This window comes from Gorilla gorilla, chromosome 18 (assembly GCF_029281585.2).
Source record: "Gorilla gorilla gorilla isolate KB3781 chromosome 18, NHGRI_mGorGor1-v2.1_pri, whole genome shotgun sequence".
Lineage (NCBI taxonomy): Eukaryota > Metazoa > Chordata > Mammalia > Primates > Hominidae > Gorilla > Gorilla gorilla.
This window is the reverse complement of record NC_073242.2, coordinates 33,382,987-33,410,245: the sequence shown is the minus strand read 5'-3', so window position 1 is coordinate 33,410,245 and position 27,259 is coordinate 33,382,987.

The following is a 27,259-nucleotide window of genomic DNA, read 5'->3' as shown; positions in this document are numbered from 1 at the left end:
CTGGGACTACAGGTGCACACCACCACACGCAGCTATTTTTTTTTAACTTTTTGTAAAAACAGGATCTCACTATGTTGCCCAGGCTAGACTTGAACCCCTGGCCTCAAGCAATCCTCCCACCTCGGCCTCCTAAAGTGCTGGGATTTCTGGTGTGAGCCACTGCACCTGGCCTAGACGTTTTTTAAAACAAAAGCCAGGAAGACTTGCTGGTGAGTTCTGTTTCATGCCCTGCCACATCCATCCCTTGGGGCAGTGGAGTGCCAGCCTGATTATCTACTCTAATTAGGTAGGGATGATTTCATATTTAATGTTATCCAAAGGTGGTGATGCTCTTTGTCCTAGGTTTCTATTGTTATTGCAACCTACTTTTCAAATAATAAATAACACACCCACCATCATCTCAGTTGCATTCCTCACTCTTGAGGTAAGTATTTCACAAACTTATAAAAATATAATTGGGAGTGGGATGGGGAGTAGAATACTGGGCCTGTAAGATTCTTCTCAGAAAGGTTTTTGTGCTCAAATAAGTTTGTAAAATACTGTATCTTACACTGTCCCTCTTGGAGATTCAAGAGGGACACATGAACAGATTTGAGACTTTTACAAGTCCTCCCATTTTTTAAAGTGTGTTTGTTTAACCTAAAATTCATTGAAACACAGAGCCCTCTCTTTCTTTTCTACCTATTAACCTCCTGTGAAAAGCACTTTTGGAAAACAAAACAGTAACTGCATTACCAGACTTGCTGTTCTGTTTCACCGTTCCATGCCTTTTTCTGTAATATTTCCTGGGCCTGAAATGTCTTTCCCCTCACATTGAACTCCTGGTTGCAAGTTAAAAGCTTCTCCATGACCTCAACCACACCCTGATGGAGTGAAGCACAGCCCTCCTCCAAGCCATCTCTAGGACATGGGTACGATTCCACGGTTGCATTCCTCATACTTTACTAAAACACATATTAACATGCCTGCCTCACTTCAAAGCCTCTAAGTTCTGTGTGGAGCTGGACTGCGTCTTGTTCCTTCCGCATCCCAGCCTCTAGCATGGTCTTGCCACAGTGCTGTGAACTTTACTCAGCCTATCTCATTTGCTCCCCAGAGTCCTGCTATGATCTTCTCCGTTCTGTGGGAGAAAACTGAAGTCAGTAAATGATGGAGCTAAGAGCATTAACAATGTATCAATATCCAACAGTTTATCAGTATCCAAGATTTGCATAACCTATCCACCAAGCTATTTCCTTCTGTTACGTGAATACACCGTGAGGGTTTGGGATAGATTTGAAAAACTATGACTTAAAACCCAAGGTAAGACCCGTGGAGGAAAAGCACCCCAAGGCTTTGATGTGAAAATAGAGCACTTTCTCCTTTGGGACTGTAAGTTTGGAAATACAGCATGACTTCTGAGAGTTTACAGCTGCTTTGTAGACTTTTCCACCTTGGAGCTAATCCCAAACAGAAAGGGAACCAGCATGATCCGTTCTGAATGCACCCTTGTGTGCATCCCAGAGCGCAGATGGTCACGGACCACAAAGCAAATCCCTCTAATGTTATGTGACTCAGGGCTGGAGGATTTGTCCGCCAGCCTCAGCCCCCCATTGTCCATCTTCCTTTCCCTTGTCAAAGCCATTTGACAGCCGTAGCAACCGAGACATTTCCTTTCTCTTTGGATTTGTCTCTTTCATGCTTCTCACCCCCGACCGTGCCCCCATTGGCTGTCCGTTCCGTTCGGCTCATCAGTCTTGCTCTAAAATTGGTTTTATTTCTTGTATTTGTCTTATCTGAGGTTCTCATTACTTGAATCTCTCTCACTTGCACTTAAGAGTTTATCATCATTCCCATTGTGCTGCTTTTACTGCTGTCATCTGTCTCACTCCACGTCTGCTGCTTCCCTACTCCCGGCTTCCCTCCCTCGTCAAGTTTACCCTTCATGGCTGTCTTGTTCCTAATACGTGTCGTAGACTTTGGATCATTTTCACAAGGCACAGTTTTTCTTCCTGTTTTATTTGAGATTTTTGTCCTCCGTCAACAATTCACTTCATTCTTTTCCTTCTGTCTATTTTCCCAAGGATCTCATTCCCAGTATTTATGGAGATGGGTTTGCTGAATGTCTTTTTCACTACCTTTGCCTCTGTGGTTTTCCCTGCCTTGCAACGTGCCTTATTAGGAAGGATAATCATGCCCATTAAACTTCAGGAACATCTGTCTCAGAGAGAAGACTGTGTTTCTTGTTCGTCTCCTAAAACCGTATGGGGTTGCTGCCAAGGACTAGGGGCCAGCATCCTGGAAAAAATCCACCTCATCCGAAGTGGGGTCACCTGCCGTCATCTCAGAGAGCAGAAAATGAGCTTCCAAGACAGAAAGGAAAAACACCTGCTATTGTTCAAATGTGCTCCCCAAAGTTTACATGTTGACAACAGTGTTGAGAGGTGGGACCTTTAAGAGGTGGTTAAGTCATGAGGGCTCTACCTTAATGATGGATTAATGCCATTATGGTTCCTTATCATGGAAGTGAGTTTTTTTTTTTTTTCTTGACAGAGTTTCACTCTTGTCGCCCAGGCTGGAGTGCAACAGCATGATCTCGGCTCACTGCAACCTCTACCTCCTGGGTTCAAGCAAGTCTCCTGCCTCAGCCTCCTGAGTAGCTGGAATTACAGGTGCCGGCCACCACACCTGGCTAATCATTTTGTATTTTTAGTAGAGATGGGGTTTCACCATGTTGGCCAGGCTGGTCTAGAACTCCTGACCTCTTTATCTACCTGCCTTGGCCTCTCAAAGTGCTGGGATTACAGGTATGAGCCACTGCACCTGGCCGGAAATGGGTTCTTGATAAAAGGATGAATTATGAGTTTGCACCCCCTTCTCTGTCTCTCTCTCTCTCTTTCTCTCTCCTCTCTCTCTCTCTCTCTCTCACTTGCTTGTCCTTCTACTTTCACCATGGGATGACACAGCAAGAAGACCCTTGCCAGATATAGTCTCGATCTTCGACTCCCCAGCCTCCAGAACTGTAAGAAATAGATCTCTGTTCCTTATAAATTACCCAGCCTGTTATAGCAACACAAACAAACTAAGACAGCACCCAAGACCTCCTTTGCTAAGAGCCCTCAGAACGTCTCCAATCCTTCGAACTGGCCAGGTTCCTTCAGAGCTTACTGCACGAGGCCTACGGCTGATGAAGACAGGAAGAATGCAGGCCAAGAACCTCCAGGAACTAGCAGGAGCTGGGAGGAGGAGGGACACTTTCCTTTCCACACCTAAGAGCAAAGCTCTGCACCTGGACCACCAAAATGAGTCGGGGCAGAAATTAATGCTCTTTCTTCTCCCTGAGGAGCTCATCACCGATCTCTTGCCCTAGGGCTAGTGGCCTCTTCTCAAAAGAGCAGCTTAAAATAATACAATGGGCATTGGTGTTAGGATCTGAAATTTAGGGTTTGAAAGCTGGCTCCACCATTACAGTTTCTAAATGTTGCTGAGCCCCAGCAGTCTCACATGTAAAACAGGAATAATGATAAATTATGGAAGGAAACGCTATAAAACATGATAATGGCTGGGCGTGGCGGCTCACACCTGTAATCCCAACAATTTGGGAGGCCGAGGCGGGTGGATCACTTGAGGTCAGGCATTCGAGACCAGCCTGGCCAACATGGCAAAATCCTGTCTCTACTAAAAATACAAAAATGAGCCAGGCAGGGTGGCAGGCACCTGTAATCCCAGCTACTCCAGAGGCTGAGGCAGGAGAATCGCTTGAACTCGGGAGGTGGAGGTTATAGTGAGCAGATATCATACTGCTGCGCTTTAGCCTAGGTGACTGGCTACTAGATGGTATGCATTGAAGTTTTAGAGGATTCTCTATACTTACAACCCCAGTTTTATGGTAAAACAGTCCAGAGAAACATTCGCAACCCACATGTCTTTTTCCCCCCAGGACACTTTTCCAGGGAGATGACACAAATAATAAAACAAGTGTTATCAATTATTATTTGTTCTGGGCAAGGGGTGGAGGAGATAAAGGAAAAGTATGCCCCAGGCTGCAACAATTTCGACACAAATAAACAGAAACCTGGTGGATAAGCAGGAGACTTGCTTGGATATTTTAAGCTTCCCATCCTTCAACAATGGATTATCTTATGCAGACTGACGATGTAATAGTTCCATGGGGTTTTTTTTAATCCCCCATGAAGAACCAAGATTATGCATTTTCCCCTCTGCCAGATACACACAAAAAAAGCAGGACACCAAAATGGGATCTATGCAGTGTGGGGGAGAGTCAATTTTCCTCTCATCATGGCATCTCTCAGCAGGTAAATATTGATTACATTCTCCTAGTGCCTCAAGCCATTATTTCTGATACAACTGCTTGCTTCCAGATATGAATTTTTCCCCCCCTCGTCTCCATGGGGATATCAGACAGAATGAGGGGGAAATTTTCCCTAAAGAAGTTTGGCAGAAAAACACCTTCTAATTATGAGCATTTAATTCACATCCCCAATACTGATATCCTTGGGAAATAACAGCAAGTATCCACCTTGAAGATAATTCTTCACTCAATACCACCTGCTGTTCAGGAAAACAGAGTACCAGCCCTGACCCAGAAGGTAGAGAAAAGTCCAGAAACCCGTTGACTGTTGAAAAACATGCCCGAGGTCTGGTGCTGTTGGTTTTTATATGAATTATTGATGCAACTTTGGGATCTTTTGGGTAGTGAAGGTATCAGGTGTGAGAAGATGGCAGGCATGTTATAGTGGAATTGGCAAGAGCTGGTGATTAAACCTGTAACCCCATGCATGGTGCTAACACTATTTTGCTGATATCCTAGAAGGTGCTCACTGTCAAATCCTGTCTTAAGCAGAAATGCATCCCAGGCAAGGTTTATGCACAATGCCCAAGGACATCCTCCCCTGACAACAGCTCCGTGGTCATGAGCGGGAGAGAGAAACAAATACTGAGTCTTGGTCTTATGCTCATCAGAAGAATCTCCATCTTCAGAGCCTAAGTGCCTACCAAGTTCCAAGTGCTCATAGTAAAATTGCAAGAAGCACAAATTCAATGGAAAAAAAACATCCCTGCCTTAGTTTGTGTTCCATCTCGCAAGATGGAGCACACGCCTCAGAATTATTTGGCAATCCTAGGACTGCAAAGGTTATGGTATTTATCCACCAACTCCATCTGCCATTGGGTGACTTCCACGGGCATTAACTCCTTGGCCTTTCCATCCTGCCCTTTCTGCTGGGTGTCTGATCTTGTGGCCAGAAAAGAAAAGCCCTCAAGAAGAAAGCTGGAAGTAAGTAACCTTCAGCTTGCAAAGGAGAGTGCCCAGGGGAGGTGGGTGGAGTACCGAGAACATCTACTCTAGCCCCCACCAGTGTATTTGGGGGATCTGTTGTTAAAGATCCCAATTCATGTGTTGGCCCATAATTAGTCATTTAGTATGACCAAAAGAACACTGATTTGTACTGCAGAAAGGAAGAGGCCTGTGTAAGCTACTTAGACTTTCTAAAAGTGGTCTTTTTATCTGCCACATGAGAAAGTGATGTCTTTCCTATTCACTTCATGGAATTATGATGAATGCAGTTATGTCACCCGACCTCCAACCTTGCTAAAACTATTCAATGACTTCCAGCATCTCTTAAGATTAAAGCCTAAATCCACTGCGTGGTCCACAAGGCACTGTATGATCTCTCTCTCTCTCTCTCCATCCATATTCCCTCCCCCACTGCCCACTTCTTGCCCCTCGTCTCATGTCCTCCCCACCTCATTCTATGTGCTCAGTCTTCCAGTGACCATCCCTTCCTCTCTGAGGGTCACTTACTTCCTCCCACCAAGTGTTCTTTGCACATGTGTGCTCCTCTGTCTAGAATGCTTGCCATCACAACTACCACCATTATCACCATCTCTGTCCTTTATCCCGTCAAGTCATATCCATCCTACAGTTTTCAGTGCAAACATCACACCTCCAGAGAGGCGATACTGGACGGTTTAATTCTGAGGTTAAAATTGTCATACTCCCTGTAGGCATCAGTAGAACACTCTCAGAGGGGAGACTCGTGAATGCATCAGAAGCCTAAAAAAATGGGCGCACTTTGACCCAACAATCTACACATAAGAATTTGTTCTAAGCAAATGCTTCCTTCCAATGCAGGTAAAAAGATCAAGGGTGTTTATTTCAGGATGGATGATGGAAGGGATGTAAGGTAAAGGAAACCAGGAAAGAAAGAAAACAAACTAAATATCCAACACTAGGTGATTGATTTAATATTATATACATACTGATATGATTTGGCCATGTGATCACCCAAATCTCATCTTGAATTATAGCTCCCATATTTCCCACGTGTTGGGGGAAGGACCTGGTGGGAGATAATTGAATCATGGGGGTGGTTTCCCCTACACTGTTCTCATCATAGTGAATAAATCTCACAAGATATGATGATTTTCACTTGGCTTTCATTTCTTTTCTTGCCTGCCGCCATGTAAGACATACCTTGCTCTTCTGCCATGATTGTGAAGGCTTCCCAGCCATGTGTAATGTGTAACTGTGAGTCAATTAAACCTCTTTTTCTTTATAAATTATCCAGTTTCAGGTATGTCTTTATCAGCAGTGTGAAAATGGATATATATATATATATATATATATATATATATCTCCAATGGAATACTACTACTCAACCATGAAAAATGATGATACATATGTATAATTATTGATATAAAAAGAGGTTTGTGATATATTACTAATTTGAAAAATGGATCACAGAATCCTATATTCAATACTAATATGTTCTGTAGGTATGTTCAGCAAGACCTCAAACCTACTGGTGGGATGTGTTTGCAGGCATGACCACAAAATGTTTGACAATATTTAAAATGAGTTTCCTCCCTCTCCTCTACTTCCTTTGATTCTGTGTTATCTAAGTTTTCTACATCAAACTTAATAAAAAGGGATCAATTCTGAAGAAGAAGTAATAAACTTGACACATTCAGCCACCCCAAAAAATTGCCCTTTCAGTACTTTGCATGTTTTCCCTTGGTTGAGGGGAAGAAAAATCACATGACTGGGATTGATCATGGAGAAACAGAACCATCCAAGTCAAGGGAAAATTAGGGACTGGTTTTCTGTCTTCCACTTTTCTCCTTTTCAACCTCTGTCTTTGCATGAATGACTCCTTCTCCAAGACCCTTTCCTCTCCCCACACACAATTCCATGTAACTCCAAGTGCCATCTAAATCAGAAAGGAAACACAGAAGATTAAACCTCAGACTAAGAGTTTCTCCATCCTTCACACTCACGGATAATTCCCTAAGGTTATAACCAATTTGAGGTACCTTAGTTCCCTTTCATCTGCTCCTCTGTCAGAGCTATCCTGAGGAGTTCACAGTCTTTAAAAACAGAGGCCAGGATGGTCAGAACCAAAAGGAGATAAGCATATGTTTGTGCAAGCTGAAAAATTGTCCTATATGGAACAGCCAGAATAAATCACTAAAAGCAGTTTCAGACAAGCACTACAGAGAAAAACTGTTAATTACTGGTATTACCATTGATATGTATTCATTTGAGACTTCTGTTCAGGAAAGGCAATTGCTTGGTCCTATTACATAACCAAAATCAAGAGAATTTACAAAGAAAGGTGGGGGGAAACATTCTCAGCTCAGACAAAAGGATTGAAAGAAAATGAGACAAGCGATATTTTCTGGGGATTTACTGAGACAAATCTGCACAGAAAAGAATATGAACATGCTCAGTTTCATACAAATATCACCCATTCTCACATGGCTTTACTCTCTGCATATAAATTTCAAGTGTGAAAGAGCTCAGACAGAGACCGTTTTAAGAGACTTCTCTGCACTCAAAAGGTTTCCTCCTTATCAAAAGTGAATTTTGTTCTTAGTTAAGTCCTTTGGAAAAAATATATATATAATAATAAAACTGCAGAGCTTAATACCACAGAGTGAGGACTCTGTAATCCTGAAGACCTAGGTTCAAGATCCATTTCTTCCCCAACATAGCTCAGTGACACTTGGCAGGTTCCTGGAGGTTTCTGAGCATCTTTCCTCACATGTAAAATGAACGTAATACTACCTCATAGAGATGTGTAAATCTAAATCTGCATGAAGCACTCCATCAGTCAGCATCAGACCAGGAAAAAGAAACCACTTGAGCATTTCAAACAGCAGGATTTTTTTTTTAAGATGGAGTTTCACTATTGTCACTCAGGCTGGAGTGCAATGGCGCAATTTCAGCTCACTGCAACCTCCACCTCCCAGGTTCAAATGATTCTCCAGCCTCAGCCTCCCGAGTAGCTAGGATTACGGGCGCCCACCACAACTCTTGGCTAATTTTTGTATTTTTAGTAGAGATGGGGTTTCACCATGTTGGCCAGGCTGGTCTCAAACTCCTGACCTCTGATGATCTGCCTGCCTCAGCCTCCCAAAGTGCACGGGTGTGAGCCACCGTGCCTGGCCAGCAGGATTTTAACACAGGGAATTAGTTGTACAGGTGACAAAGGACTGAGATGCTAAATGGGACAGTGAGGCAATCCTATTTTAATGCAATACCTTTAAAAGCCTAGATGGATGCAGAAAAAGCTTCCATGATGAAGAAAATATCAAAATTCTAAATAAAGACAGGATCCAAATCTGCAGTTGCACAATCCAGTGTCATTTGCTTCATCTGGCCCTGTCAGACATTAATAAACAGCAGAAATCTGCCACAACACCTGGGGCGAGGGACAAAGGGAGAAGGGGTATTAATGAAGCCCAGGGCAAAGGCTAGGCCCAACCCATGGGATCTGGAGCCACAGAGGGGACGCAGCTGCTCCAGAGATGCCAGGGGAGATAAAGAGGAAGCAACGCCACGGTTTATGCCTTCCTCCTTCATCCTAGGCTTCCATCAGTACCTCCCATTGGCCAAGTTCAGATACCAGTCCACCCAATGTGGGAGCCTGGAACTATGTCTGCAGGAGGAGGACAAAGGGTGGATCTGAGGCCAAACAGGCCAAGGAAGGCTGGGATTCTTCACTCAGTTTCTCTCCCACCTCAAATGTCCGGAAGTAACTACTCCATTCATAAAGATGGGGACAAGAGATCAATTGCGAATATGTTTTAAAGAATGAATTTGAAGATAATTTTTTCATGAGGTGAATGTGGAGGGTAAGAGAGGATGACATCAAGGTTTTGGGCCTGAGCCTCAAGAAGCATGGAGTTGAGTATTAGCTGAATCTCCATATTAACTGAAATTAGGTGAATTGTGAGTGAGGTATCTGCTTGGGTAGTGGGAATTCATGAGTCTGGCATCATACATGCTAAGTTTGAGATATATATTAGTTCATTCTTACATTGCTATAAAGAACTACCTGGCCAGGCGCAGTGGCTCACGTCTGCAATCCCAGCACTTTGGGAGGCCAAGGCAGGCAGATTACAAGGTCCAGAGTTCGAGACCTGCCTGACCAATAAGGCGAAACCCCATCTCTACTAAAAATACAAAAATTAGCCAGTCATCGTGGCAGGTGCCTGTAATCCCAGCTACTCGGGAGGCTGAGGCAGGAGAATTGCTTGAGCCCCAGAGGCGGAGGTTGCAATGAGCCAAGATCGTGCCACTTGCACTCTACCCTGGGCAACAGAGCAATACTCTGTCAAAAAAAAAAAAAAAAAAAAGAACTACTTGAGATTGGGTAGTTTATAAAGAAAAGAGGTTTAATTGACTCACAGTTCCACAGGCTATGCACATGCAGGAGGCATGGCTGGGGAGACCTCAGGAAACACAATCATAACAGAAGAGGAAGCGAGTACATCTGCACATGACAGCAGGAGAGAGAGAGAGAGTAAAGGGGGACGTGCTACATGCTTTCCAATAACCAGATCGCCTGAGGACTCACTCACTATCATGAGAACAGCAAGCAGGAAATCCACCCCCATGATCCAATCACCTCCCACCAGGTCCCTCCTCCAGCACTGGGAATTACAATTCAACATGAAATTTTGGTGGGCATACAGAGCCAAACCATATCAAGATATCACATACTAACCCAAGTGAAACAGTCAAAAGGCAGTTGGATAGATGAGTCTAGAGCCCAAGAAATAGGTCTATGCTGGAGATGTAGCTCTATTTACATATAAAAATATTTAGAAATATAGCTTCACCAACTTCATGTATTCATCTAAGTACTTCTGGTTATAATCAGAAATCCAACTCCAGCTAGTTTAAGGAACAGCAGGAAATTTATTGGACCACAGATCTGAACGCCCAGATGCAATGGTTTCAGATATAGGCAGATCCTGGGGTTTAAACATTGTCAAGTGTCTCTCTCCATTTCTCAGTTCTGCTTTTCCTCCTTGTTGGCTCCATATGCAAAGAAGCCCACCTGCTGTGATGGGAGACATAGCTACAAAAAGTACTAATACATTCTTTTTTACTGAGACAAAATTAGCATAACATAATCTAATCATTTTAAACTGTACCATTCAGTGGCATTTAGTACATTCACAGTGTTGTGCAACCATCACATCTGTCTGGTCTCGAAACATTTTCATCACTTCAAAAAGGGAAACCATACCCATGAGCCGATCCCTCCCTTTCCTCCCTTCCCTCAGTCCCTGTTTTCTGTGTCTGCAGATTTGCTTATTCTGCATATTGAATATAAGTGGGATCATATAATCTATGGCCTGCTGTCTCTAGATTAGTGCACTTAGCAGAACGTTTTCCAGGTTCATCCATGTCGTTGCCTGTATCAGTACTTCATTCCTTTTCATCGTCGAATAATATTCCATTATATGGAGATACTACATTTTCTTCATGCATTCATCAGTTAATGGACATTTGAATTATATCCCATTTGAGCTACTGTGAATTTCACTGCTATGAAATTCATTAACAAGTTTTGTTTGAATGCCTGTTTTCAATTACTTTTGGTATATACCCAGGAGTGAAATTGCTGGGTTATATGATAATTCTATGTTTAACTTTTTGAAGAACTATCTTATATGGTCCTAGCAACCACCAGAGGAATAGAGTTTATCCCTCCAGAAAGATCCAGCAAAGTACTTTTGAGTCTCATTAGCCTGTCTTTGGTCACATGTCCATCCCTGAACCAATCATTGTGAACAGGAAGATGAAACACTCTTTGATGAAAATATGTCCACATCTACAGTGAAGAAAGCTCTCTACCCAAACCACATGAACTGAGGAAGTGGCATAGGTGGTCCATTCAAAGGAAGGTCAAAGTGGTGTTAGCAGAAGAGGAGAGAAGAGATAACTGGAAGACCAAAACAAGAGATGTTCACCTCACCAAGGAAGCAATAAATAACTGCTTTAGATCATCATGTGAGAATGTGTGATGGGCACTTAATACATGTCAAGCACCATAATACTCTGCAGAGAGTATTAGTATCCCCATTGCACAGATGAGAAAAATGAAGCTCAGAGAATTTAAGTAACTTGTCCAAGGTCACACTCTTAGAAAGTGATTGAGCTGGGACATGAACCCATGTCTGTCCAATGCCAAAGCTCCTATCCATGCTGGTGCTTTGCTGAGTGGAAGGCACTGGGCATGAAATAATCTGGATGACTGCTTGGTGAAGGGTCAATGTCCTAAATTCTCCATGCTAGGTACCAAAGTTTCCATTTCTTTTTTTTTTAGTTTTTTTTTTTGAGACAAGGTCTCGCTCTGTCACCCAGGCTAGAGTACAGTTGTGCAATCATAGCTCACTGCAGCTTTGACCTCCTGGGCTCAAGCGATCCTCTCACCTTAGCCTACTGAGTAGCTGGGACCATAGGCATGCTCCACTACTCCCAGCTAATTTTTTAATTTTAAGTAAAGACAGGGTCTCGCGATGTTGCCCAGATTGGTCTCCAATTCCTAGGCACAAGTGATCCTCCCACCACAGCATCCCAAAGTGCTGAGATTACAGGCATGAGCCACCGTGCCTGGCCCAAAAATCTGCATATATTCATTCACAGATACACACACATATTTCCTAGAGGCATGAACAGAATATACATAACCCTCTGTCTCCCATCACATGACACATAGAGCCAATGTAAAAGATATTCTTTTTTCTCTTTATTAAAATCATGACTAAATCCCTTACCAGTCAATGGATCTCCCAAAGTAGTCAGAACTCCAGAAGTCCACTTGGGCGGCTTCTCCTCTACACAGTGAAATCTGTTGTCTCTTCAAAGAGTGTGAAAATCAAACGTCATTTGCAAGGCTTCTCAGGTCCATCAGAAGTGGAACTTCAGTTGTTAAGCCACATTATTTCTCTTGAATATCATAACTTTTTTTCCTAAAGCATTTAATTTGATTCAACCCCAAGGGATTGTTTTTCAGAAATGCCGGGAATCTGCTGAGCTCTCTGTACTCTGGGCGAAATTTCAGTCCTGTTGTTAACATGGTACCTTGTCTCCCTCCTCTGTCTGAGCTGGGAACAGGAAGAAACCTTACATCACCATAGTAATCTCATAATAAGATTGTACTTTTTTCTGCACATTACTTCTCAAGGGATTATTGTCATTTGTTTCCCGCAAACGACAATCCAGCTTCTCCGGGCCCCCTAGTTGCTCGGTGAGAAATGTTACTGAACAGCTTGTCTCTGATGATGTTTTATAATTGTAGCAGAAATCCAATGTTAATAGAGCTGTCTGACTGAAGAGGTGCATGAGCTCTTGTGTATCCACAACTCTACCCCAATGGCTCAAAAATATGCCTGATGTTTATTCATTCTGATATTTCGTATATGTACATAAAAATAAGTATCGATTTTGATGATGCATAAATATGAGACTATCACAGTCTCCATGGAAAAAGCTCATCCTGTCTATTCTCCAATAGACATTCTATAGCTCTATGCTGTCATAGTTTTTAAGTACTCTTTCCTTTTTTTCTGAAATATCCCTCCCCTTGTCTCCACTTATCCAAATGCACCCTTCAGTTGCCTTCTGAGACCACTCCAGCTTACAATGATTTCACCCTCCAATGGCATTTGACTTTACCTTCCATTTGGCAATCACTCATGAGCTTTCTTGTGACACTGCCTGTGTTCTTCAACGAAGCTGTTTAAACTGTTCACATTTTTTGTCGAGGTCCTGACCCTAGCTTTAACTTTATCCTGACTTAGAGGAAAATGGACTCTTAGAGGAAAAAATCCAAATGATTAAGAGGGCTGAGAATTCTCCCTTCTTCCCCTCCGCTCCCTTTATCCACCACTCATCCCCAACCACACTGTTGGATGTTATTTATCTCTGTGGAAGCCCCAAACAATGGCTTACATTAACTACAGAGTTCTTAAGGGTATTGAAAAATATTCCATGAATTATCAGGGGCTAAGCAAAGCAGGAAAGGGATGGTGGTCAATTAATGACAAAGATAGTAAGTAGAAGACATTAACCTGTTTCACGATCACAGCTTTACCTGACGTAGATAAACCATAAAAATAACTCCCTGTGTGACTGTCCATGGTTCCTGAAAGCTCTGCCGCCATAGACAATTTATCACCTGATTGCCTTGGCCTTTAACTCTCTAACTGCAGCTACCATTGATTCTATTCATGTGGTTTGACCCCTAATTTAGCCTGACTTCAACTAAAATGTCTTCTGAACAATCTGTTTCCCAGATCAGCAGTCTTGGGAAGCAACAGTGAATAAAAGTATGGACTCTGGATCAGACTGCCTGGGTTGGAAGCCCAGCTTTACCATACGAAGAAAGCTACTTAATGCCATCTGTCATCTGGGAATAGTAGTACTATGTACTTCATGGGGTTGTTTAAGGAATTAAATGATAAAGTCTATATAAAGAGCTTAGCACAGTCCCCGACACATAGTTAAGTTCCCAATAAATTTAGCTTTTTATCATAATGATGGTATCTTGGATCCCTAACTACATGTAAGGTATTTAAAGAACGATACTGAATCTTATTCTTCATTACCCTGTATATGCATATAGAATATAAGGATGGGTGAAAGCTTTGAAGTAATTCAGAATGGATCCAAATTTTGGCTTCACAGCATAGTAGCTGTGTGATATTAAGCAATTTACTTAACCCTCCTGAACCTCCCTTTCCCAATTTATAAAGTGAATTAAATTATATCCATTTGTTAGAGCTTTAAATATTCTAGAAGATACATGTAGACACCTGGATTAAAATAGGTGTGCAATAAATAGTGATCATTGTGTTTATGGCTATGAATTTGAAATGAATGCAAAAAGTTATTATTTCTGATCATCTATCACAATCTGTGAGAGTCAGCAGTGCATATTAAGGATGAGCAGTGCAGATTCGATGCTTCCTTTTGGGAGGTCCATTTCTCTGGAAGAGCTTGATGACATTGCTTTGTATGGTGGATCAATTGTTTAAGTCTGCTAGGGCCTTATTTATCAACTCAATTTCTTTACAGAGAAGAATAATTTCATATGGAGGAATTGTGATCATACCTCTGCACACATTAATATGGCTGTGTAACCTGGGTAACAGGTCAAAATGGGACTCAGTAATGACTATACATAATTCTGCATGGGAAAAAAATATTTCTAATTGTGAATCTGGTGCTATCATTCAATGTATTCAGTGTATTCAATGCCCAGAGTGTTGAATGTAAGTACTTGAGTCAGATTCCTGTTAACTGACATAGTTTTAGAAAAATGTGGAGACTGTCAAAAATGCATTTGTAGATTATATCTCTGGAAATCATTCCCATACTAATAAATGCCTTCTGAGGCACCTCCACTAGCAGACAGTTCTTCGGAAGTTAAAGGAAGAATTGTCCATTACACTTCATAGTTCCAACTGTGTGTTAATTAGGACCAGATGGGAAATGGCAAAATAAATGAGGACAGCAAGACATGTCTTCTAGGTACACTATATGCCAAGTAAAAATCCTCTTAAAAATGCCTCCTTTAGCATGCAGTGTTATTTTCCCATCTAGGGCACACCCCTCCATTTATCAAACATGATCTAAAGGATAGACTTCAGATGTGTCTTCAAAGGAGGAAAGCCTCAGACAGAGTCCCTGCTAGTCACTCTGCTCCCATGAAAATAATTTATCTGTGGGAAACATGGCACCACTCTATGCTCTGCTCCTAGGATCCTTACCCAAGCATGAGTAGGGCTTGCAAACCTAAGGTTCCAAATGCCTAAGATACAGAAAGTTAAAAGTGACCATATTGAAAAGTTGTTCCCCCCCAACCCAAATACCTTCTGCTGCTTCCACCACCCTGAGAGTATCTGTAAAGGTCTCAGACATGTTCTCGGAAGAAAATGCTGGCCAGGTACAACGGCTCACGCCTGTAGTCCCAGCACTTTGGGAGGCCAAGGCAGGCAGATCACTTGAGCCACGAGTCCAGGACTAGCCTGAGTGACATGATGAAATCTCATCTCCATAAAAAATTTAAAAATTAGCCAGGTCTAGTAGTGTACACCAGTTGCAGCTACTTGGGAGGCTGAAGTGAAGGGAGTGCTTGAACTTGGGAGGCGGAGGTTGCAGTGAGCTATGATCACACCGCTCCACTGTATCCTGGGCCACACAGTAAGATGAGGACGAAGTCGAAGGCGAAGACGGAGAAGGAGAATGAGAAGGAGAAGGAGAGGGAGAGGAGGAGGAGGAAGAGGAAGAGGAAGAACAAGAGGAAGTGGAAGAGGAGGAAGAGGAAGAAGAGGAAGGAGAGGAAGGAGAGGGAGGAGGAGGAGGAAAAGGAGAAGAAGAAGAAGGAGAAGGAGGAGGAAGAGGAGGAAGAGGACAAGAACAAGAGGAACGACAAGGAGGAGGAGGAGGAAATATTGGGCATGCAATCAACCAATATGTCACCAAATACCAAAATTTATTTCTAAGTTCCATGGTGGTTTGAGGAGATGCAGGAATTAAAGAAAATAGAAAGGATCACAGGAATATGGTTAAGAGCATTAACCTGCAGTTAGACAAATCTAGGTTTATATCCTATCACCACCACAACCCGTCCATGTTGAGTTACTTATTTCTCTATAGCTCACGCTCTTCCTCTGTAAAGTGGGGATGATAATAATAGCACCTACATTATAGAGTTGTAATGGACATTCAACTATACAATCCATATCAGGCGCCTGGCTCAGAGCCAGTAGATGTTAAGTAGTCAATAAGTTGTTTATATAAGCATTTTTTCAGTACATAATATTCATGATCTCATTTCATATCACAACACTATGAAGTAGGTATTATCTTTGTCATCTATTTTGATGGCAAGAAAACTGAGGTAAAAAGAAAAGGATTTTTTGGGTTTACCAGCTAGGATGCGGCCACGATTCAAGCCTAGGTCAGTCTGACTCAGACAACTTTAACTAATTTAATCAACCTTTAATGCAAAAAGCTAAAGCCCTTGGTATTCCCTGACCCCAGTTACACAACCCTCACTGATGGATACATTTGGCCACACCAACAAGCCAAGGGGAACACTGCTCTGGCCTCCAAGTTGCAAAATGGAACAATTATTAAAAATTTTTAAATTATACCCTATACAACTATATCACCTTAGGGCAGAAGTACAAAATTCAACCTATTTAACAGAAACACTTTCAGGTTCCTAAGATTGCAAATGTAAAATTTTCTCTTTTCATAAAGTCAAGCTCCTAAAGGATACAGTTTGTGGAATGGAAACTTTGCAACCCCTTCACTGTACAGCTCTGAAAAGGGGGAAAAAGGGAGTTGCACTGACTGGGCATTTACTGTCAGGTGATGTGCCAAGTGCTTTATGAACCTTACCACTTCATCCATCAACTAATACTAAGGGATAAAGATGATAGTCGTGCACCGCAAAATGACATTTCCATCAACAACAGATTGCATAAATGACAGTGGTCCTATAAGATTACAAAACCACATTTTATTATTATTATTATTATTATACTTTAAGTTCTGAGATACATGTGCACAACGTGCAGGTTTGTTACATATGTATACATGTTCCATGTTGGTGTGCTGCACCCATTAACTCGTCATTTACATTAGGTATATCTCCTAATGCTATCCCTCCCCCCTCCCCCCACCCCACGACAGTCCCCGGGGTGTGATGTTCCCTACCCTGTGTCCAAGTGTTCTCATTGTTCAATTCCCACCTATGAGTGAAAACATGCGGTGTTTGGTTTTCTGTCCTTGTGATAGCAAAACCACATTTTTACTGTACCTTTTCTACGTTTAGATACAAACATACTTACCATTGTGTTACAATTGCCTAGAATATCGAGTACAGTAACATGCTGTACACCTTTGTAGCCCAGGAGCCATAGGCTATGGCATACAGCCTAGGTGTGTAGAAGGCTACACCATCTAGGTTTGTGTAAGTGCACTCTAGGATGTTCCCACAACAAAATCACCTAGGGACACATTTCTTAGAATGTATCCCCATTCTTAGGTGACACATGACTGTATTTGCCTGTTTCACTGGGAGTAAACTGGGAGGATCAGAGAGTTTAGGTAGCTTGCCAAAGGTCACTCAGAGGAAAATGGGCATTAAAATGCAGGTTTTTCTAAACCCAGTAGCACCTCAGGGCACCATTCACATAGCCTGTGATGAGATTTGTGCCACTGCAGATGTCCCAAAAGCTTTTTTCAATATACCACGCTGGACTCTCCCGGAGCTCGCATGCCTTAAAAAAAATTAAATTAACGAATCAATGGCATTGGTGCTAGCGTGGAGACTTGGGTGTGCATTAAGTCCCAGAAAAAGAAATTCTTTCTCAGAAACACTGTCTTTCCTCCATGTCTCCTGCTCTCATTAACAATTCTGGGTAAAGGAGAAGTTTCTTCTCTTACTAAGCAATCTACTCTTCTCTGTAACTCCTATGTCCTCACCCTTCCTGAGCCTTGATAGAGTGCAAAATTCTCTTCCCCTGTGATCTTTATGTCCTAAGGTTGAATTATTGAAAAAAGGTGTGCTGTGTGAAAAGTTATACTTAAGGCTTTGCCAATGCAAAGGGCCAACAGAGCCCACCCGGTAGGACGATACCTTTTGCTAGAGCTATGGAACTGTGGCAAAATTGCCATCAAACAAATTACACCATACCATAGAAAGATGTATCAGCACTTTTTGAATAAAACTACTTTCTTGTAGCTTAGTAACTTAGCTCTAAAAATTTGTTCTGGAATACAACCTGACTTGCAAATACTATTTTTAAATTATACATCCTTTAAGAGCACTAATCTGTCTTTCCTACCATTTGCCAAACTAAAACATTTTCCATTTTTAATTAAAGCAATTTTACTTTTTATATAATGCGGAGCTGACCTCTCCTATATTGGAAATTTGCAAGAACACTTTTAGGAAAAAAAAATTAAACTATCAGTTATATAGAGTTCTATTTCCACCTAGGAAGTAGAAAGCTGGAAAAAGCTTTACTCTACTCCCAACCTAACAAAAAAAAGGCAGATAAACTTCAAAATCATAACTTTCAAAAGTCGAGGTCACAGAGAAACCTCAACTCCTGAACTCCAAAGAAACTTCAAAGAAAGGCTCCTCCAAGGAAAGACAGATTTAGGCACTGGATCACATGTGCAAAGCACAGGAGGAAGAGACATTGGGCACCATATAAGTGGACAAGAAGAAGGTAGTTAAAACTTTTAACAAATTGCTAACAGCCAAGTATGGGCTAGCATGAGCAAGGTCAAATATGGGCTAGCATGAGCAAGTATGGACTAGCATGAAATTATAGAAATGTTATGATTAACAGACACAAGGAGAGCTTGCACATATACACAGCCTCTTCTCCACAGACCTCCCAAAGTGGGTGTTTGGGAGAAAGATCAGAAGCAGGGGAAGGTACTGGAGAGAGCATCCCTGGGTGGTGCAGTCCTAGAGCATTACTGGAGTCAATGCAAGAACTCCCATCCAGAACCTTCTCCCAAACAGAACAAAAACCTTAAGACTATTAGAGTAGGGCAGCAAATTCAGGCCATGGGTGAAGATCCACTGAAGCTGGGGAAAGGAAAAAAAAAATACCCTCTACTCCTGGGTGAAGGGCATGAAACAGTTACATAACAATAAAGGGGGCCGGGCGCGGTGGCTCACGCCTGTAATTGCAGCACTTTGGGAGGTGGGCAGATCACGAGATCAGGAGTTCGAGACCAGCCTGATTAACATGGTGAAACCTCGTCTCTACTAAAACTACAAAAATTAGCCGGGCGTGGTGGCATGTGCCGGTATTCCCAGCTACTCAGGAGGCTGAGGCAGGAGAATCGTTTCAACCCAGGAAGCAGAGGTTGCAGTGAACCGAGATCACGCCACTGCACTCCAGCCTGGGGTGACAGAGCGAGACCCCACCTCAAAAAAATAAATAAATAAAGGGATCAATTTACCAACACAACAATCCTAAATGTGTATGTACATAATAAAAGAATTTTAAGATATATAAAGGAAAAGCTGAGAGAAGTGAAAGGAGAAATAAGCAAATCCACAAATACAAGTGGAGACAAAACCACTCCTCTCTCAATAATTGATAGGGCAAATAGGAGGAAAATAAGTAAGGATATAGAAGACTTAAATACTACCAACCAACTTGACCTAGTTGACATTTACAAGACACTCCACTCGACAACAGAATACATACACATTTTATTCTCAAGTGCACACAGAACATTTCCCAAGATAGACCATATTCTGCATTCAAATATACAAAGACTTTTCCAGAAAATAGGAAAGTAGCAAAGACTTTTCAGCTCACTCTTTTTTTTTTTTTTTTTTTTTTTGTTTCCTGAGACAGAGTCTCACTCTGTCACCCAGGCTGGAGTACAGTGGCATGATCTCAGCTCACTGCAACCTCCACCTCCCAGGTTCAAGCAATTCTCATGCCTCAGCCTTCCAGTAGCTGGGATTACAGGTGCGTGCCACCACTCCCAACTAATTTTTGTATTTTTAGTAGAGATGGGGTTTTGCCATGTTGTCCAGGCTGGTTTCAAACTCCTGGCCTCAAGTGATTTGCCTGCTTCAGCCTCCCAAAGTGCTGCAATTACAGGTGTGAGCCACCACGCCCAGCCTTCAGCTCATTCTTTAGGACTGCATTATCCTAATACCAAACCAGACAAAGAAATGAAAGAAATGCAAAAGGAAGCAAGCAAGACAGACAGACAGAAGGAAGGAAAGAGAGAAAGAAGAAAGAAAGAGAGAGAGAAAGAAAGAAAGAAAGAGTCCAAAATCAGTTGTCCAATAGAGCTTTCTGCTATGATGAAAATTTCTACACTATGCAATATGATAGCCATTAGCTACATTTTAAGCAGTCCTTAAAATGTGGCTGATGTGACTAATAAAATGAGTTCATAATTTTATATCATAATTTAATCCATTTAAATTTAAGTTGACATAGTACATGTGGCTAAGGGTTACCATATTGTATGGTACAGCTATTGACCAATGCACCTAATGAGCATAGATGCAAATACACTAAAAAATATAAGCAAATGCTATCCGGCAATATATAAGAAGAATAAAGCATCATGACTAAATCAGGTTTATCCTAAGAATGCAAAGTTGGTTCAGCATTTAAATTCAATCAACGTATTTTTCCATATCAGCAGACTAGAGGGAAAACCATATGATCCCATCAAAAGATTCAGAAAAAAAAACTATCCAAAAAATTCACTATCTATTCACAATAAGATCTCATAGCAAGCTAGGAATTAAATGTAATTTCTTCAACCGTTAAAGGACATCTGCAAAAACTGCACGTAATATGCTTAATGGTGAAGTCTGAACACTCTCCCCCTAAGATCAGGAACAAGGCAAGGATATCCACTCTCATCAGGCTTAGTTAACATTGTGCTACAGGTCCTAGCTAAAGCAATACAACAAGAAAAAGAAATAAAATGTATACAGATCCTCCCACAGGATAAATAATGTCCAAATGACTCTCCTTCAGAACCTCTTCCTTAAAATGACATTAACCTTTGAATCAAAACTTCAGACAGTGGCCACTGAGTGAAATAAATGTAAAAAAATTTTTTTAATGAAAAAATTTTAGAACCTTCAAACTAAATCTTCTGGCTCAAGTTCTACAAATCAAATAGAATCTTACTCTCTTCTTTGCCCCCAAATGATTGTTTTTAACATCTCCCTTGCCTTCTGCTTAGAGACCTGAGCTACCATGTATCTTCATTTCTTATGCAAAAAAAAATTACTTCAGGGTGATTTTCTATTATTAATTTTTTTTTACTCATACATACTAGATGTACGTATTTTGGGGGTACATGTGATAATTCAATACACTCATATTTCTTGTAAAAATCAAATCAGTGTAATTAGGATATCCATCACCCTAAATATTTGTCTTTTATGCTAGAAATGTTCAAATTATTCTCTTTCAGCTGTTTTAAAAGTACACAGTAGATTATTATAAACTATAGTCATGCTACTGATCTAACAAATACTAAGTCTTATTTCTTCTATCAAACTATATATTCATACCCAACTTGGTTTTCTTGTTTGTTGATTTGTTTATTTCTAGAGGCCCCAAGTTCAGACTAGAATATAATATGGAAAGGGTTATGGTTCTTAGGTTTTATGTGTAAACACAAATGATTCATTCAAGGAATGCTTCCAAGAGAAACCAATAAAAGGGGAAGCAAGACAAAGAAGGAGAGAAAGCCAAACAGGGGTGCAGTTTCAGGCAGAATCCCATAAAGGAAAGTTTGAGCCCCTGGAGCTTAAGGCAATTCTGAAGTTAAGTTGTACCTCTGAGTTGTCCCAAGCCAGGGCAAGGGAGATGAGTCTTCAAACATGCAGCCTATGGTTTATGGCTACTCTCACAAAGCCTATACATTCCCAGGCACTTCCTTTGTTAGACTTCAATGACCCAAGACAGAGCTCCAAAAAAAGAGCTCCAGATGTGAGCTCTTGAAAGTAAAAACAAACCAAAAGCCAGTGGTCACACAAAAAATGGAATCCACGTACACCTGGGCAGAGCATCAACTTCATTCATCTCATACCCATTTACTGAGCATCTACTTGGAACCAAATCTCCTGCTAGGCTCTTTACAAACATCGTCTCATTTAGTCTTCATAACAACACTGACAGATCTATATTGGTTTTTTGTATTCTTATTTAATCCTGACAGCAACACCCTATGAAGTAGTTCTTACTAGTTCCATTTTAAAGATTGTAACATTGAGGTTCTGAGAGGTTAAGTAACTTTTTCAAGATCACATAACTAATAAGTGGCAGGGGTGGGCTTTAAACCAGGGTCTATCTGGCCTCTGCCAAGTTTGATCCTGCTTTTTCCTTTTATGTGTCATGTCTCTCTTCCTCTTCTCTCACACATTACTCCCAATAAGTACTGAAGTCCCTCCTGCTTCCCAAGCCTATGCCTGTAATTCCATAAGCAGTTTCTCCTATTTAGACTGTTTTCACTGTTCACACTCTGGGCCCCTATCTAAACTTACCTTCTCATGTCCCAGGAATCTGTCAATTCCCTACTCTCTGCTGGATGTCTGGTTGGAAAGGACTTTATTGATAAAATTCCAGCCAGGAATTAATGATTGGAGATGGAAGGATAGAATTTGTCTTAACTCAGATGAGTAGATTTCTATCTATTCTCAAGAATCCAAATGGGAAACTCATTAAGAATTGGAATCTGATTTGACCATATGCAATAAGCAAGGGAATTGAAGAGAGTGGTCTTTGAAAAGAGTTTTTATAGAACATCCAAGAATTTTCTCCATAACTGTAGCATTCCCTTACCCAATTCCTCAAAGAGTTTTCTCTCACTCTCTCATGCCTCCCTAGACACAGCCAGAAGAAAGGTCTCCAATTTCTCCAGTGGAGTGGCCCAGCACTTTCTGCTCATCTCCTCGCTGGATGACAAACCCTAAACAATGAACAAAGCATATTAAATTAGCAAGCAGTTTTCTTCATGCCTTAAGTGTGAGCAGTAGAGAAACTTCTTCCACCAGACATGGCCCCAGGCATATGGAACTAAGCCAAACAGAGAGTGGAAAGCCTGCCTGCCATACTGTGTTGGGGACAGGAGTGGCCAGGTAGAGGGAAGAAACACAACTACCTCTAAGAGCTTGCCTGGACAGTGGCTTAAAAATGGCAGTAAAAAGAAAATAGCATTTTTGTGAGGTGGAAAAAGCTGAGATAAAATAATCAGAGGATATCTCCACAAATAAAAATAGCTAGCAATCATTGAGCACCTACTGTGTGCCACGTGCTTTTTATTATTTGTATTAGATATAGTCTTTTATTTATATGTCATCTTAATCCTCACATATCCCTATAAAATAAGTATGCTGTAATTCTGATGTTACAGATAAGGAAAGCAAGGCTCAGACAGACTGAGTAATTTGCCCAAGGTCACACAGTATACAGAAATTATGAGGGCCGGGTGCTGTGGCTCACACCTGTAATCCCAGCACTTTGGGAGACTGAGGTGGGTGGATCACAAGGTCAGGAGATCGAGACCATCCTGGCTAACATGGTGAAACCCCATCTCTACTAAAAATACAAAAAAATAAAAAATAAAAAAAAAAATTAGCCGGGCGTGGTGGCAGGCGCCTGTAGTCCCAGCTACTCGGGAGGCTGAGGCAGGAGAATGGCGTGAACCTGGGAAGCAGAGCTTGCAGTGAGCCTGGACCACACCACTGCACTCCAGCCTGGGCGACAGAGCGAGACTCCATCTCAAAAATAAAAAATAAAAAAAGAAGGAAATTATAGTCACGAGTTGAAACTGACCCTGTCAGGCTCTAAAGCCACACTCTTTATTACAATGAATAATAGCACAGTGGTAATGTACCCAGCCTCTGAGGTCAAACTGTCTTCAAACCTCAGCTATGCCACTTATTGGCTGTGCAACTCTATTAGTTTATTAGGGTTTCTGCAACCAAGTACTGTAAACTGGGTGACTTTAAACAACAGAAATTTCTTACCACACAGTTCTGGAAGCCAGAAGTCCAAAATCAATGTGCGATGGCAGGGTTGGTTCCTTCTGAGAGCTACGAGACAGAATCTGTTCCATGCATCTTGCCTGGTTTCTGGTGGTTTGCTGGCCACCTTTGGCATTCCTTAGCTTAATGAAGCATCTCTGCCTTCACCTTCACATAGAGTTCTCCCCGCATGCATCTCTGTGACCAAATTTCCATTTCCATTGTATTTTATTTATTTTTATTTTTTGAGATAGAGCCTCTGTCTGTCACCCAGGCTGGAGGTTGCAGTGGCATGATCTCGACTCACTGCCATCTCCGCCTCCTGAGTTCAAGCGATTCTCCTGCCTCAACCCCCCAAGTAGCTGGGACTACAGGAGTGTGCCACCATGCCCAGCTAATTTTTGTATTTTCAGTAGATACGGGGTTTCACTATGGTGGCCAGGCTAGTCTCGAACTCCTGACCTCAGGTGATCTGCCCACCTCAGCCTCCCACTGTGCCTGGCCAAATTTCCATCTTTTCTAATAAGGACACAAGTCGTACTGAATTAGGGCCAACCCTAATGACCTCATCATAACTAGTTATAGCTGCAATTGATATAGGGGTTAAGAAAAAATTATTTAGACAGATAGTGAGGGCATAGGAGTCCTCAGTAAGGTTTTCGTTTTAATGAAAAGCAGCCCCCAAATCACTTTCTTTTCTAACAAAAAGCAGCCTTTAAAATCGAGCTGCAGACATAGACAAGCGAGCTAGAAGCTTGCACGGGTGAATGCTGGAAGGTCTGCCAATAAGAAAAGGCTACCTGGGACTAGGCATGTTCAAAATGACAGCTTCATGCTCCCTTCTCTTTGCCAGCCACGTGTATAGTAAGGAGCAGACAACATGGTGCCGCGCAAGTGGAAAGCCCATTTGCATAATAAGATTACGGCGGGGTGGCCAGCCTTCCCCAAGCGCTATGTAAATTTCACACCTGATCCAACCAATCTGTGGGCCCTACGTAAATCAGACACCACTTCCTCAAGCGTGTCTATAAAATCCAGTGAACACCACAGCGGTTTTCTCTTACCAGCACCCCTCTCTCTCGCAAGAGAGAGAGCTGTTCTCCTTTGTTTCTTTTGCCTATCAACCTTCCACTCCTAAACTCACTCCTTGTGTGTGTGTCTGTATGTTTAATTTTGGCGTGAGACGACTAACCTTGGGTATTACCCCAGACAGTGATGCTGCTTCACAATGATCCTGTTTCCAAATCGAGTCTCATTTGAAGGTATTGGAGGTCGGGACTTCAACATACGAATTCATTGCAGGGTTTTGGAGGAAAGGGGCACATAATTCAATCTATAGTAGTGAGCAATTACTTTTTCTCCCTATGTCTCATTGTATTCATCTGTCAAGTAGGACTGTAATAGGATTGTGAGGGTTAAAGGAATTAACATGCATAAAGCGCCTAGAACACGGGCTCAACAAACTTATCACCCAAGGGCCAAATACAACCTGCCACCTCTTTTTGTACAGCAAGCAAGTGCTTTTATAAGTGGTTTCTATATTTTTAAAGGGTTAAGGAAAAAATAAAAAGAATAATATTTCATGACACATGAAAAACGACATTTAAATTTCAATGTCCATAAAGTCTTCTTAGCACTCAGCCACGCCCACTCATTTACATACTGCCTGCCGCTGCTTTTACACTACAATGGCAGAGTTGAGGAGCTGCAGCCTCTACAGAGACTGCATGGGCCACAGATCCTAAATTATCTACTGTCTGACTCTTTATGGAAAATGTTTGCCCACCATTGACCTAGAAGGTTACCCAGCCTGTAGTAAGCACTGTCTTAATATTGCTTATGCCTCTATTTTTCCCTTTTCTTTCACCATAAGAGGAATTACCTGCCTCTGCATTTCCTTTTGTAGCAAAGATAATTTTCAACTCCTATAATGGGGGACAGAGGATGTTCCTATCCAGAGCCAGTCCCCATGTGTCCTGAGGGTGGGGGTGGGTCCCAGCCCTCCTAAACTCCTCCCCTGAATTGGTTGGTTTCCCCCACCCACGCTCAACAGCTGTTCCCCTAGCTATATCAAGTCCAGGCCAGTGAGCTTGCTTCTCTCCGGCTTGTCTCAGCAATTTTGTTTTCCCCCACTGCACAAGTTCCTAACAGCTCCAACGAGTCCAAAGGTGAGCACTTCCAAACCTTTAATTATTTACATCTGAGAAGTTCTAAGGGCTTTTTCTCCCTGTCAGTCACGTCAGCAGTTGGCGTCCCAAGCACAACAATCCTCCCTCCTGTCGGAAGCTTCTGCCTCCTTCCTACAAATTGTAACAAATTTGCATTTTTTGTTCCATTTTTCACTGGCCAAAAAAAGACGTGAAGCGCCATGTTAGTTGGATGGTTCATCTGGGCTACTCAGGAGGAAGGGGGCAGAGGAAGGTGGCGTGGACAAGACAGCAGTGTGCGGGGGTGTTTGCAGAGAGGGAAAAAGGATATTTCCATGCGGAGTCAGCAAAACTGGCAAACATGGAGAAAAAAATTCACAGTTCAGATGGGGAGAAGAAACACTTGTTCTTGCAATGATTTGAAGCGCGGAAAGTTTAATTACCAAAGAGACCACAATTGTTTGGCTCCACATGTTCATGGCTGTGTATTGGATGGTATGTGGTGTCCTCTCAATGATTTTTTTTCTTTCAGAATTATAGGATCTAGGAATAAAACCAAGTTTTAGTCAGATTAAAGTCCTTAACTCTTAATGAAAGGTTTTTATTCAGCCATATGCATTCAGCCTCAGAATTTCTCATCCAGACCTCCCAGTTGCCATTGAGGAGGAATGAGAGCTTCTAAAAATAAGTCAGCTACGTGCAGAGTCCCTCTGAGGTCAGACCATTGTCCCCAAGGAGGACACAGCTGTTGTTATTGCTGTTTTTATGCCAATGTGGCTCGAGTCACACTAGGATGGGGATGCCTCTGTGATGGGAACACGGAGGAAGAAAACTCTCCCCAAAAAGAACCCCAGCATGGTTCCCAAACAACCCCATGTTCTAGAAAAGTCTCTTCCTATGCAAATCTTTCTTTCCCCTAATCTTGATCACCCTTCAGTTTTTCTCACTTCACTCAATGGCAACCCCAGATTCAATTAGCTGAAACTAAAAATCTTGGCGTTGTCTTTGATACCTCCCTTTCTCCTACACCCCACAACCAATCTGCTGACAGATCCTGCTAGTTCTATCCAGGACTGGTTACATAACTGGTGTAGCCAAGCTCAAAATAAAAATGCAGAGCCACCGTCCACAGGTCACATGCCCATAAAGTCAGCCCTGGTTCTACCTACAAAAACACATCTGAAATCTGACCCCTTGTAACCTTCTCCACTGCCAACAACCTGGTCTGAGCTCCCACCTGGGAACCTTCAGAGT